This window comes from Phyllobates terribilis, unplaced genomic scaffold (genome assembly GCF_046119375.1).
Source record: "Phyllobates terribilis strain yellow unplaced genomic scaffold, ASM4611937v1 Scaffold_1__5_contigs__length_1240528914, whole genome shotgun sequence".
NCBI lineage: Eukaryota > Metazoa > Chordata > Amphibia > Anura > Dendrobatidae > Phyllobates > Phyllobates terribilis.
In genome coordinates this window covers 537762693-537775778 of record NW_027362761.1, presented here as the reverse complement: position 1 = coordinate 537775778, position 13086 = coordinate 537762693, and the positions used below count along the sequence as shown (strand labels likewise).

At 49.0% G+C, this 13086-nt stretch overlaps 1 protein-coding gene across 1 annotated transcript in view; it reads right to left on the bottom strand.

Moving 5' to 3' along the window:
• DNAJB5 (DnaJ heat shock protein family (Hsp40) member B5) overlaps positions 1-12822 on the bottom strand; it is a 68677-nt gene extending 55855 nt beyond the window's left edge. The window contains exon 1 of the mRNA XM_073680358.1: positions 12712-12822. The gene's annotated coding sequence lies outside the window, so the exon portion shown is untranslated. The remainder of the gene's footprint in view (positions 1-12711) is intronic.
• Positions 12823-13086: the final 264 nt, after the last annotated feature.

Below are 13086 nucleotides of genomic sequence, written 5' to 3'. Positions count from 1 at the left end.
CTGAGCTCAGATAGCTGCATACACTACATACATCCCATTTCCGGGGGACAGACCGACGGTACTCCCACCAGTATATGTGCAGGTACGACAGTGTCTGTCCCTGGCTGGAGTGGGAGGGGGGTGGAACATCCCAGTAGTGTAGGGGCAGATAGGGGGAGCAGTCTGGGTAAGGCTAGGAGCTCATTGGGTGCTGGTCACCTGAGCTCACACATAGAGGGAGTATATAAGGTGGGCACCATCTTAGATCAGGGTCAGTCTTCTGTAGAGGGTCAGTCAGTCCTGAGAGAGGTCCAGGAGCGCCTGCAGAGAGAAGAGAGAGAGGAGAAGAGAAGGACCCAGAGGGGGAGAAGAAGGAACCCCAAGAACCCAGTATACAACCAGAAGGGTGAAGGGTTGGCACGCAAGGGAACCGGATCCCAAATTAGTGGAGGAGAGAAACTACCCTCAGCTAAGAACCGGAGGCTGCGACATTACATGTGGAGCAGCCCCTCACCAAGTCCACTAAGAAGGCACACCGAGCATAGGGTCAGGGAAGCCAAAGAAGGTTCACCCAACAGGAGACCCGAGGGAGCTGGACATAAGTGGACCCCTGGTGGGAAAGGCCAGTAGAGAGGACAGTCAGAAAGGGAGCTCAGGACCACGCTCCAGAATTGCTTGGGGGTTGGCCGAGTCCAGGACCTGGTGGACGCAGCACGGCTCGGGCGGTCACTCAAGGCCAGAGTGACCAACAGAACAGCAGTAAGTAAAAACCCTGAACTGCACAGCCCGACTCTGAGTCTTCTTACCATCCACACTGCACCACCACTACCACCATCCTCTACACCTGACCCCCTGAGGCTATACCCCTCCCGTTGGGGGTTATACTACCACAGCTGCACATATACCACCAGCCTCAGCGGACCCTGCTGCAGCGGCGGCCTTTTGACCGCAAATCAACGGGTGGCGTAGTCGACACTAAGAACAACTAATAACATCTGTAAAGACTGCCACACACTGAGTTTGACACCCTGGGCACGGACCGGGTCGCCGCCACTCGGAGACTACAACCCCCATCTGATCCGGCTCCGGGTAATCCCCAAACAGCACTGGCCCAGGGGGCGCGTCAACTTTGGCGTAGTCGGCAGGATAACATGCCCGCAACCACCGGGTACTGCGTGCCTGAAGAAAAGTTCAAATTTACCTCAAGAAGAAGTCTCCCGCCGGTTCCAGAGGGTCCCCGCCATGGGACGCCATCACGGATCGTTTCCCGCCGGTTGCCTGCCATCTGCAGCTTTTTCCCGCCATCCACGGAGTTTCCCGCCACTGGGAGACGATTCCCGCCATTTCCAGAAGATTTCCCGCCTTGGAAGAGCAGACGCCATTATGGGCGTGCCAGAGGGTGGCAAGAGGTCACCTCCCATCGTGGGCCAGGTCAAGGAATGGCGCCAAAAGCGGAAACCGCCCCCACCAACGGAGACTGTGATGCTAGAAATGTCCATCAGCATGAGAGAACTGCCCCTGGAACTGACAATCACAAAGTTGCCCCGGGACCACCTTCAATGGGGGCGGATACAGAACAAAACAGAGAAGATGGGAGCAGCTAGGAGGAGTCTGGAGAGAGCGCACCCGGAGACAAGAAGTCTGGAGAGGACTCCGGAGAAGTCGTACCCGGAGATGGAAGGAGAGTCAGGCAGCACCGACCCTGTGGTCAGGAGCCTGCTGCAAGCAACAACCCCACTAGGCTTAGTGGAGATCCTGGCACAGCTCCCCCGAGACCGGGAGTGTGCGCAGACCGCGCTGGAGTGCCTCGCATGGAGGATGGCCGAGGTGCAGCGAGAGACGCTGACGGAGTGGAGCCGAGAGATGGCCCTGCAGGCAAGAACCCGCCAGTGAAGCACGCCACCCGAGACGAGGAGAAAGACCGCCTCTGAGGATGGTGCAGGAGGAGTGAAGGCCGGAGACGGCGCCGAAGAGGGAGCTGAACAGATGGAGGCAGGTAAAGGGGACGTCACTACCCCGAGCCGAGAAACCGCGTGCCTGCCCCAGCTCCCCGTCGCAGAGCCCGAAATTCCCCCTGCCGTGCCCGTCGCTGCATCGTCACCGCTCCAGACAAGGCCTCAAGCAGAAGCCGCGGCCGCGACCCCTGTGACGTCACGCGCCTCAACCCTGAGCGCGGCAAAGCAGGAAACACCACCGGCCTGGTCGCAAGGTCTAGTACCAACAGCGCCCTCTACCTCCACTGAGCCACCGGCCTGGTCGCTGGGCCAAGTAACCCCGGGCGCCGCCGTCTTCACGGTGCCCTTTACGTTCAGGGTACCCCAGGCCTGGTCGCAAGGCCTGGCGAACTCGGGCGCCGCTACCACCACCGCGCCCTCAACATCTAGAGTGCCGCACCTGGGTGAAGACTTGTTTGCCCAGCACACTTGCCCGGATGGGCAGCCCTTTATATGGCCACCGGAGTACTACCAACTGGAACTCCAAAAAGCAAGGCCCCTGTGCGAGCCCCTGATTCCGGCTCCGAAGCCCGTTAAGAGGACCCCGCTCCCGCTGGAAGAAGCGCAGTTCGAGTGGGACCCCACCGGAGGAGACCTCATGGGGTTCACTCAGGAAACTCGGGCAGCCGCAGCGGAGCGTGTGGAGTGCTGCCGCCAGCAGTTGGCAGTCTTCGAGCAAGAACGGAGAGAGAGGCGGGTCCGTGAGCAGCGGCTGCAGGAACAGAGCGCAGGGCAGAAGAGCAGGACCAGGAGGAACCCCCGTGCAGCTCATGGTCCCCGTACCACCGGGACTGTGATTAAGTTTCAATTGCAGCACGGGTGGGGCTTCATCAGGGATCACCACACCCCCGGCGACGTCTTCGTGACCAGAAGAGACGTCGAGTCCCATCTGCCGGAGGGACACAGAGGTCGTGACCTATATGTAGGGGACGAGGTCACGTTCACCCGGCACAAGTGTGCCAAAGGATCCTACGCCCTCCATGTACTCCGGCTGACGGAGGAGGAGCTACGGTGTGAAGAGGAGCAAGAGGACCCGGACGGGTCTGAAGGAGGAGCAGGAGTACGCCGTCATTAAAGTACGGTAAAGAGACTGTACATAGTTACCCGTCAGGGTATAAGAACTGTTACTGCTGATAGTTAAAATATAGTCCCCGTTGGGACCAGCAAATTGAACTGAAACCCGTGTGTCCCTATTCCCACTGACCGAGGACTGAGAGCGGTCATTCCTTTCCTAATACCTGGCCGAGGACTGAGAGCGGCCATATTTCCCCTTGTATATAGTTGCGCTTTTTAAGGCGCCCCCTACTGGTTTTATAGGAAAGCTGTGTTATTCTACAAGAGACTGTCGCACTTTACCCGGTCACAAGTGCACCGTGGCCGGAGGAACAAGAAAGTTTACAAGAATGTTTATTATGAAAAAGTTTTATGCTGCAGAAATATATATATATATAATGTTTTATATGTTTATGTTGTTATGAAAAAAAAAATGTATGTTTATGGATGTTTTTATTCTTTTACAGCCCGAGGACGTGCTGTGATTTACCAGGGGGGAATGTAGCACCCTGAGGACTCGGCTGCTACAGGGGTATTACACCTCAAGCCAGAGGTGTGGTATTCCACTCCCGGGTAAGGATGGAGTGTGGGACTGAGCTCAGATAGCTGCATACACTACATACATCCCATTTCCGGGGGACAGACCGACGGTACTCCCACCAGTATATGTGCAGGTACGACAGTGTCTGTCCCTGGCTGGAGTGGGAGGGGGGTGGAACATCCCAGTAGTGTAGGGGCAGATAGGGGGAGCAGTCTGGGTAAGGCTAGGAGCTCATTGGGTGCTGGTCACCTGAGCTCACACATAGAGGGAGTATATAAGGTGGGCACCATCTTAGATCAGGGTCAGTCTTCTGTAGAGGGTCAGTCAGTCCTGAGAGAGGTCCAGGAGCGCCTGCAGAGAGAAGAGAGAGAGGAGAAGAGAAGGACCCAGAGGGGGAGAAGAAGGAACCCCAAGAACCCAGTATACAACCAGAAGGGTGAAGGGTTGGCACGCAAGGGAACCGGATCCCAAATTAGTGGAGGAGAGAAACTACCCTCAACTAAGAACCGGAGGCTGCGACATTACATGTGGAGCAGCCCCTCACCAAGTCCACTAAGAAGGCACACCGAGCATAGGGTCAGGGAAGCCAAAGAAGGTTCACCCAACAGGAGACCCGAGGGAGCCGGACATAAGTGGACCCCTGGTGGGAAAGGCCAGTAGAGAGGACAGTCAGAAAGGGAGCTCAGGACCACGCTCCAGAATTGCTTGGGGGTTGGCCGAGTCCAGGACCTGGTGGACGCAGCACGGCTCGGGCGGTCACTCAAGGCCAGAGTGACCAACAGAACAGCAGTAAGTAAAAACCCTGAACTGCACAGCCCGACTCTGAGTCTTCTTACCATCCACACTGCACCACCACTACCACCATCCTCTACACCTGACCCCCTGAGGCTATACCCCTCCCGTTGGGGGTTATACTACCACAGCTGCACATATACCACCAGCCTCAGCGGACCCTGCTGCAGCGGCGGCCTTTTGACCGCAAATCAACGGGTGGCGTAGTCGACACTAAGAACAACTAATAACATCTGTAAAGACTGCCACACACTGAGTTTGACACCCTGGGCACGGACCGGGTCGCCGCCACTCGGAGACTACAACCCCCATCTGATCCGGCTCCGGGTAATCCCCAAACAGCACTGGCCCAGGGGGCGCGTCACTGTATTGTGGTGTTCTGCAGTTTATAGCAGCCTTGACATCCATCTCTCCTCTCATCCTTGTTTTCCTTTCTCTTCATTTCCGACTTTCAGATTTTACACTTTGGGCTCAGTGTTTAATATGACAGAGCACAGTGGTGACACATCGTTGTAATACCTGCAGCCCACCCACTTGTCACTCGTTGCCAGTGACATCAGCGCTCAGAGCCCCGCAGTCCTAATATGGCTTCTCAAAGCTCGGGAACAGAGCCAAGTGATTATGTTCAGTATTTCTGGCAGTGGGTGTCTGTGTGAAGTAATCTGGATGGAATAGTCACAGCTTCAATAATGCACTTCCATCTTCAAGATCTTCTTCTGACTCAGAGACAATCCGATGTGTTATTATAAATGGTATAAAATCATATTATTCCTCACCGTCATCATTTATTAATTCATCATCTTCGTGTGTAATGTCTGTTAGTGCACTTTACACTGCGTGCAGAATTATTAGGCAAATGCATATTTTAATCACTTTTTATACAGGTTGTCCTACTCCGAGCTGCATAGGCTTGAGAGCCAACTACCAATTAAGTAAATCTGATGATGTGCATCTCTGTAATGAGGAGGGGTGTTGACTAATGACATCAACACCCTATATAAGGTGTGCTTTATTATTAGGCAACTTCCTTTCCTTTGGCAAAATGGGTCAGAAGAAAGATTTGACGGGCTCTGAAAAGTCCAAAATTGTGAGATGTCTTGCAGAGGGATGCAGCAGTCTTGAAATTTCCAAACTTTTGAAGCGTGATCACCGAACAGTCAAGCGTTTCATGGCAAATAGCCAACAGGGTCGCAAGAAGCGTGTTGGCCAAAAAAGGCGCAAAATAACTGTCCATGAATTGAGGAAAATCAAGCGTGAAGCTGCCAAGATGCCATTCGCCACCAGTTTTGCCATATTTCAGAGCTGCAACTTTACTGGAGTATCAAAAAGCACAAGGTGTGCGATACTCAGGGACATGGCCAAGGTACGGAAGGCTGAAAAACGACCACCTTTGAAGAAGAAACATAAGATAAAACGTCAAGAATGGGTCAAGAAATATTTTAAGACTGATTTTTCAAAGGTTTTATGGACTGATGAAATGAGCGTGACTCTTGATGGGCCAGATGGATGGGCCAGAGGCTGGATCAGTAAAGGGCAGAGAGCTCCACTCCGACTCAGACTCCAGCAAGGTGGAGGTGGGGTACTGGTATGCTCTGGTATCGTGAAAGATGAACGTGTGGGACCTTTTAGGGTTGAGGATGGAGTGAAGCTCAACTCCCAGACCTACTGCCAGTTTCTGGAAGACAACTTCTTCAAGCAGTGGTACAAGAAGAAGTCGGTATCGTTCAAGAAAAACATGATTTTCATGCAGGACAATGCTCCATCACATGCATCCAACTACTTCACAGCATGGCTGGCCAGTAAAGGTCTAAAAGAAGAAAAAATAATGACATGGCGCCCTTGTTCACCTGATCTGAACCCTATAGAGAACCTGTGGTCCATCATAAAATGTGAGATCTACAGGGAGGGAAAACAGTACACCTCTCGGAACAGTGTCTGGGAGGCTGTGGTGGCTGCTGCACGCAATGTTGATCGAAAACAGATCAAGCAACTGACAGAATCTATGGATGGAAGGCTGTTGAGTGTCATCATAAAGAAAGGTGGCTATATTGATCACTAATTTTTTGGGGTTTTGTTTTTGCATGTCACAAATGTTTATTTCTAAATTTTGTGCACTGATATTGGTTTACCTGGTGAAATAAACAAGTGAGATGGGATTATATTTGGTTTTTATTAAGTTGCCTAATAATTCTGCACAGTAATAGTTACCTACACAAACAGATATCCTCCTAAGATAGCCAAATGTAAAAAAAACCCACTCCAACTTCCAAAAATATTAAGCTTGGATATTTATGAGTCTTTTGGGTTGATTGAGAACATAGTTGTTGATCAATAATAAAAATAATCCTCTAAAATACAACTTGCCTAATAATTCTGCACACAGTGTATTCAGTTGACCTTGGTCTGCGTTGACAGGTATTATATTGTCCATCAGAACATAAATTATCCATTGTAGGCAGTCTTCGGTGTCAACGACCCTATCACAGCCACATAATCCAATTCCTCTGGGTCTACACAACGACTGCAGCCAGGACACACACAGCGCGACCAAAAATGTTTCTGCCAATGAGACTTTGTCACTTGTTTGTCTCTGATGGTGGTGATGTACTTGGATATCTCCAGTAGTTCTGTGGCGCAGCGCGGGTCGGTAGCCACGGGCGAGGCACTCCTCTCCCTTTACACTCTGGCGTACATGTGTGGGTTCTGGCGGGGTGTGCGCACTTGTGCTGTCAGGGCTTTACGACCGTGCAGGCCGCCTATAGCTGGTGGTGTTGGCTGGCCAGGACAGTAGGTTCCACAGTTCAATTAAGGAGGCCGCCGTTCAAAAATAAAGTCTTTAATGAACGGTTGTAGCACCGGCGTCTCTGCCTCCTGACCCCCCCCTCCAGCAGAGTCGCCGACCCCCCCCCCCCCCACCTCACCACCGTAGCCCCTGGCCGGAGTGTCCCGTTCCTCCATCCTCTTTGCACACTGTTGCTGCCAGGGGCATGCGCACAGAGTGCAGTTGCCCGGGCACTATGCTTAGGGCGTGCGCTCCCCACCTCTTAAGGGGGCCGCGAGTGCTGTCCTAAAGTGTTCCCGGCCAATGGCTGGAGGACACTAACTATTTAAGGCACCTCCTCCAATATGTGTAACATTGTAAGTTTGTTTTCTAACACTCTTGTTAGTTCCCAGGTCCCATGCATGTATCTCCATTTACCTGCCTGTCTACCAGCCGTGTCCACCTGCCTGCCTAGTAGCCGTGCCACCCTGCGCCTGCCTCCTCTCCCTTGGTGGTCAGCTGCCCGAGGTCAGTCCCAGAGTAGCACCTGGTCCACCTTCCTCGTCCCTCCTCGGATCACTGAGTTGTCTAGCCACCATATATCTGAGGTCAGATTTGGTGAGGTCCCTAGTTACCCTCCTCCAGGCTCTCCTCACAACACTGCACAGTGGTTCCACCACCCATCCCATTACAATGGTAACTTGGTAAGGTTTATATACAAGGGACAGCGGGTACAAAGTCTTATGGACATTTCCTTTATAGTACAAATCCTTCCTCTGTAGTCTACTCCAGGGCTAGTGAGGCTCACTGTTTCACCCTATTTTGCCACAACTTCAATGCCACAGTCCTGATCAGCAAGTCCCTCTACTCACTCAGCGGTTCTTGGTCCTATTTCCTCCTCTACTGGCGCTCTGAATCTACCGCTTGGGATCCCCACTAGTCTGACAAACTCAGTCCTGTTTAGGTCTGTTACCTTTGGTGGCTGCAAGCTCAGGGGTTCGTGACTCTATGTCCTATCCAAGGACCCTTTTACGGAAGGCCACTCTGTCTCAGGATCTCGCTATCCCATCTTTAGTCTCCTCTCACTCCAGATCACCCCTAAGGCAGCTCTGCTCACTTTGCACTTCCAACTTGAGCTAACACACAGGAAGCCTTCACTTGCCCTAGCACTAAGCCCCTCCCACTATGGGCTAGTCACAAACATTAACTTTATCTTACCCTAATGTAATTACCTACACTACAGTCAACTATCTATCCCTGTACTACCTATACACTATGCCTTACGCTATACTATCCTATTATATATCCTATCCTGTACATTACTTATAACACTACTACACACTGTACATGACCAAATTACAGTATGTACAAAGACACGTGACCTAATATACAGGTGCTTCTCACAAAATTAGAATATCATCAAAAATTTAATTTATTTCAGTTCAATACAAAAAGGTCTCCTCCAGTCCACTGTGTGTGTATAGCCCTATAGCAGATGCCAGCACAGGATAGCTTGTTTAGCGCTAGTGTTAAGAAGAATCACTGGCCATTCACTAACATAGTGATGGCAGATGATTCCGTCCGGGGTTAATCATTTTGATAGCCAAAAAAAGATGGATGCGGTATTTTTTCGGGCTGTCAAAATTACGACTGCACTGCATAGTACATTCAATGGTGACAAGAACGAAAGTGTCGGAGTCTGTTGGACTGTTCTTTTGATCTTTTTTTACATCCCCGTACAGATGTCAAAAAAGAGCTGGTGTGAAACCAGCCTTACCTGTATGTTTTATATTATTTCTGCTGCCCTATTCACTGTCAGTATGATGTAGTGTTGCCATTTCCAAGTTGTTCTGATTTTTGCGTTGTTATATGTGCGTAATACTAGTTAATTTTTGCTTGCAAGGTAATTTGTTATGTACCTAGACCCAAAAACATGTACCATCATAAATCTGGCTCTCAAAAATCAAAAGTGAAAAGGTTATGAAGAAGAGGAAAGGCTTAAAAAGAAAGTGCAATATCAGTCTGAGATAGGCCAGATATAAATTACAGAATGTATCATTTTTGTTACGTGTGCTGGCCAAATCTACAGGACAAAGTGGAGCTGGATCTCTCCAACCCGACGCGCGTTTCGCCGTGCTCTTCCGGGGTGTATCTGACCTATCTCAGACTGGTATTGCACTTTTGAATGACAACCACACTAGGTCTGGCCATATATATCCTATAAAAATAGTTAACATTAGCATTAATTGGGTATAATTTTTACCTTGATTACCAGAGTGCATGAATTGTATTTATTAGATTGATGCCATAAATATGCACACTTAATACAGCTAATAGTATCCTTGTATGCAAAACCTATTGACCTAGATGTATTTTGATTGTTGATAAGTGCACTTATGTTACTATAGTCTTTTTGTAGATAGGTCATTGTCATTCATGAATCTGGAGCTGGGTTACCTCATGGCTTGAGGAACCTTTGTTATATCATTTTATTTTTATGTATTGTATTATTATAACTAACTAAAAAAGAGTCAAGTTTTGTATATACTATACATTTGTAAGACACGTCTTGATCCTCTAAAGCTCACTGTTGTAGGGGGTTCTGTGGAAACACAAGGGTCAGTGGGTGATCTCATCCGCTGGTCTGGCTGTCTTTAAAAATGACCATGGCTCATCCCACTGATCGCCCACACTACTTCCCCGTGGGCAGAGTAGTACTCGGACAACACAGGGTGAGGGTAACCCAGTGTGGCAATACTTTATTGAACCACCAATAGATAAATCACATACAGAGTCTCACCCTTCTGCTGGCTTGCTGGGATTAGATCAGCTGCGACTTAGGGGCATACAAGGCCTAATACCCCAACCAGTAGCACCCTGCTTTTGGCGGGCACCCAAAGAGAGGAGGTAGCAGCAAGCTTAGGAAACTGACCGATTACAGTGAGGTTTGAGGCCAGGTGACCTGATTGTCCCAACCTGGATTCTCCAAACGTCTTCGAGGGTTTAGTGATGGTCAATGGAGCAGAACTGTATTCCTCCAGCTGGGCCAAGGTCCCTGAAGCTGACTTCCTGAAGAGTCTGTGGAAACAGAGGCAGATCCCCCTTTTATAGTTCACAGCTCTTATTCAGGCATTTTTCCAAAGGATTGGGGAAAGATGGGAGGCGCTCATCTCATTGTTTGAGTGTTGATGGTTTGACCTTCAATATTTGGAGGACAACAAGCTGCATGGACTAATACTATCTGTAGGTAGCAGAGAAGATGCGCACTCAGCAAGGTAAGGGGTGCTGGCTGAACTGGATACTACCAAGGATTCCAATATACGAAAATCAGCCGCACTCTCTGGTAATATGCAAATAGTGATACGTTTATTCAAAATCCTATATATATAAATATTCACCGTTGGATAACAAAATGATCCGATGAATAGTAAATCGATACATCATGACTTTTTGACCCAATCCTGGGTCTTAGCAAAGTTTGACAAAGAGGGTCTGCAGTGGAGGTATAGGTCTAGGTATGTTAGAGGTAAACCGCAAATTAAATTGGAGTGCCCAGTGTCAAGCAGCAGCTGCGAAGGCAAATAGAGTCATGGCATGCATCAGAAGAGGAATAGGGGCATATGATGAGAACATTGTTCTTCCTCTGTATAAAGCGCTGGTAAGGCCGCACTTAGAATATTGTGCACAGTTCTGGGCTCCGGGGCTCAGGAAAGACATATTGGAGCTAGAGAGGGTACAAAGGAGGGCGACCAAGGTAATAAAGGGAATGGAGGGACTAGAATACCCAGAGAGGTTGTCAAAATTAGGCCTATTTACATTGGAAAAGAGAAGGCTTAGGGGAGACCTCATAAACATGTATAAATACATCACGGGGCAGTACAGAGATCTCTCCCATGACCTGTTTATACCAAGGATGGTGACAAAGATGAGGGGGCACACTATGCGTCTGGAGGAAAGGAGGTTCCTGCACCAGCATAGAAGGGGCTTCTTTACGGTCAGAGCCGTGAGACTCTGGAACTGTCTGGGAGAGGAAGTGGTGATGTCCAACTCACTTAATGAGTTCAAGAGAGGCCTGGACGCCTTTCTTGAGAACAATAAAATTACATCTTATGCTTAGTGATAGATTAAATCCCTGGATTAATTAACTGACTGCCAGAATGGAGTCGGGAAGTGAATTTTTCCTCAATGATGTAAATTGGCCTATACCGCATGGGTTTTTTTGTTGCCTTCCCCTGGATCAACGCTGCGGAATAGCTGCAGTGCACAAGAAATAGGCTGAACTGGATGGACGCTTGTCTTTTTTCGGCCTTATAAACTATGTAACTATATGTATGTAGCCGCTCCTTGTGGTAGTGTATGCCCGTCAATACAGCACCTCCCACACTGGATCACCACGCCATCAAGCTTGACGGGCATACACTACGCAAGGAGCGGTTTACCTCTAACCTATACCTAGATCTATACTTCCACTGCAGAGCCTCTTAGCGATGTTTGACACCGAAAGGTGATAGGACAAACAGAGTAAGTGAAAAACACCTGTTTCCCAAAACTGAAAGAAACAAAGATAACAGAACTAAAACATCCAAAGAAAAGGTGTATCTGCTGTGGCTCAGCAGAAATAAACGCCAACTACAGAGCACAGAATCAAGGGTTCAAATCCAGAAACATGACAGGAACATCACAGAGAATTGGAGACCTACATAATTGCAACTTTCTCGGAACCTTGGAAATCTTGTCACAACATGACAGTATACTAAAAGAGCATCTAGATATGGTCAAGGTGAGTCAAAAAAAGGGAAAAAAAATTCCAGCTCATTATCTATCTTGTTATCCACAAATATTTATGAATTCATTGTGTTGCCCATGTCCTATGTACTCATCAGACAGTGTTGCACATGATTGGTTTAGGTACACCAGCTTGGCTGACACTCTAAAACACAAGCTGAGATACATTGGGCTCCACCAACATTTCACATTGTAACCTTAGGTAGACTGATTTTAGCAGTTTCGCACGTTATAGACTTGGATCCATTCATGCAATGTCCACGGAAATTATTTTCAATATCGGCAAGCCTAGTTCTTTGCTGCTCAGAAACAATATATCTGTAAGGATCTGAGTCATGTGTCTGTTCTGTCCGGTTTCTGCCCTTGTCCAAGATGGAGCTGTATGTACCTGTTCTGTTTGGTTCTGCCCTTGTCCAAAATGGAATTGACAGCCTCGGGGGCCATCTTGTTTCCTGTCTGATATCTCCTGCTTCCTGTGTGCTATATATATAAAGAGACTCCGGCCAACTATACTTTGCTTGTGTATCTTGTATCTTACCTGCTGCCAAGCTTGAAGGACTTGCATCTTGCTTGTTGCTTCTCTACACCGGGATTCCCCACCTGTTACCTGCCTGCTGTTTATCTGGACTTTCATCTGTGTGCAAAGACCCGCTCTGCATCCACCTGCAGTTCAGCCTGCTCCCTGCAAGGAGCCTGGTCCGGGCTCAGGATCCTATGGACTGTGCACCTGGGACATCTAACGGTTTGTACTGACATCACAACCGTTTTCCATAGACTGTTTAACTGATCTCCCACCTGTTACTTGCCTGCCGTTTATCTGGACTTTCATCTGTGTGCAAAAACCCGCTCTGCATCCACCTGCAGTTTCAGCCTGCTCTCTGCAAGGAGCCTGGTCGGGGCTCGGGACCCTGTGGACTGTGCACCTGGGACATCTATCGGTTTGTACTGATATTACAACCAGTTTTCCATAGACTGGTTACTGATTGCTTATTGCCTATTCCTGCCTGCTATAACATATGCTTGCCTGCTGCAATATACCCTGTTAATACGATATATCGTGTTTTGTCTTCATTCCGACTCACGCTATCGATCTCCATAAGTATTAAGTATATAGCTGACAATATCACAAAAAAACACACAAAACAAAAAAGGCTCTATCCTATAAAGAAAGGATGTAAAGT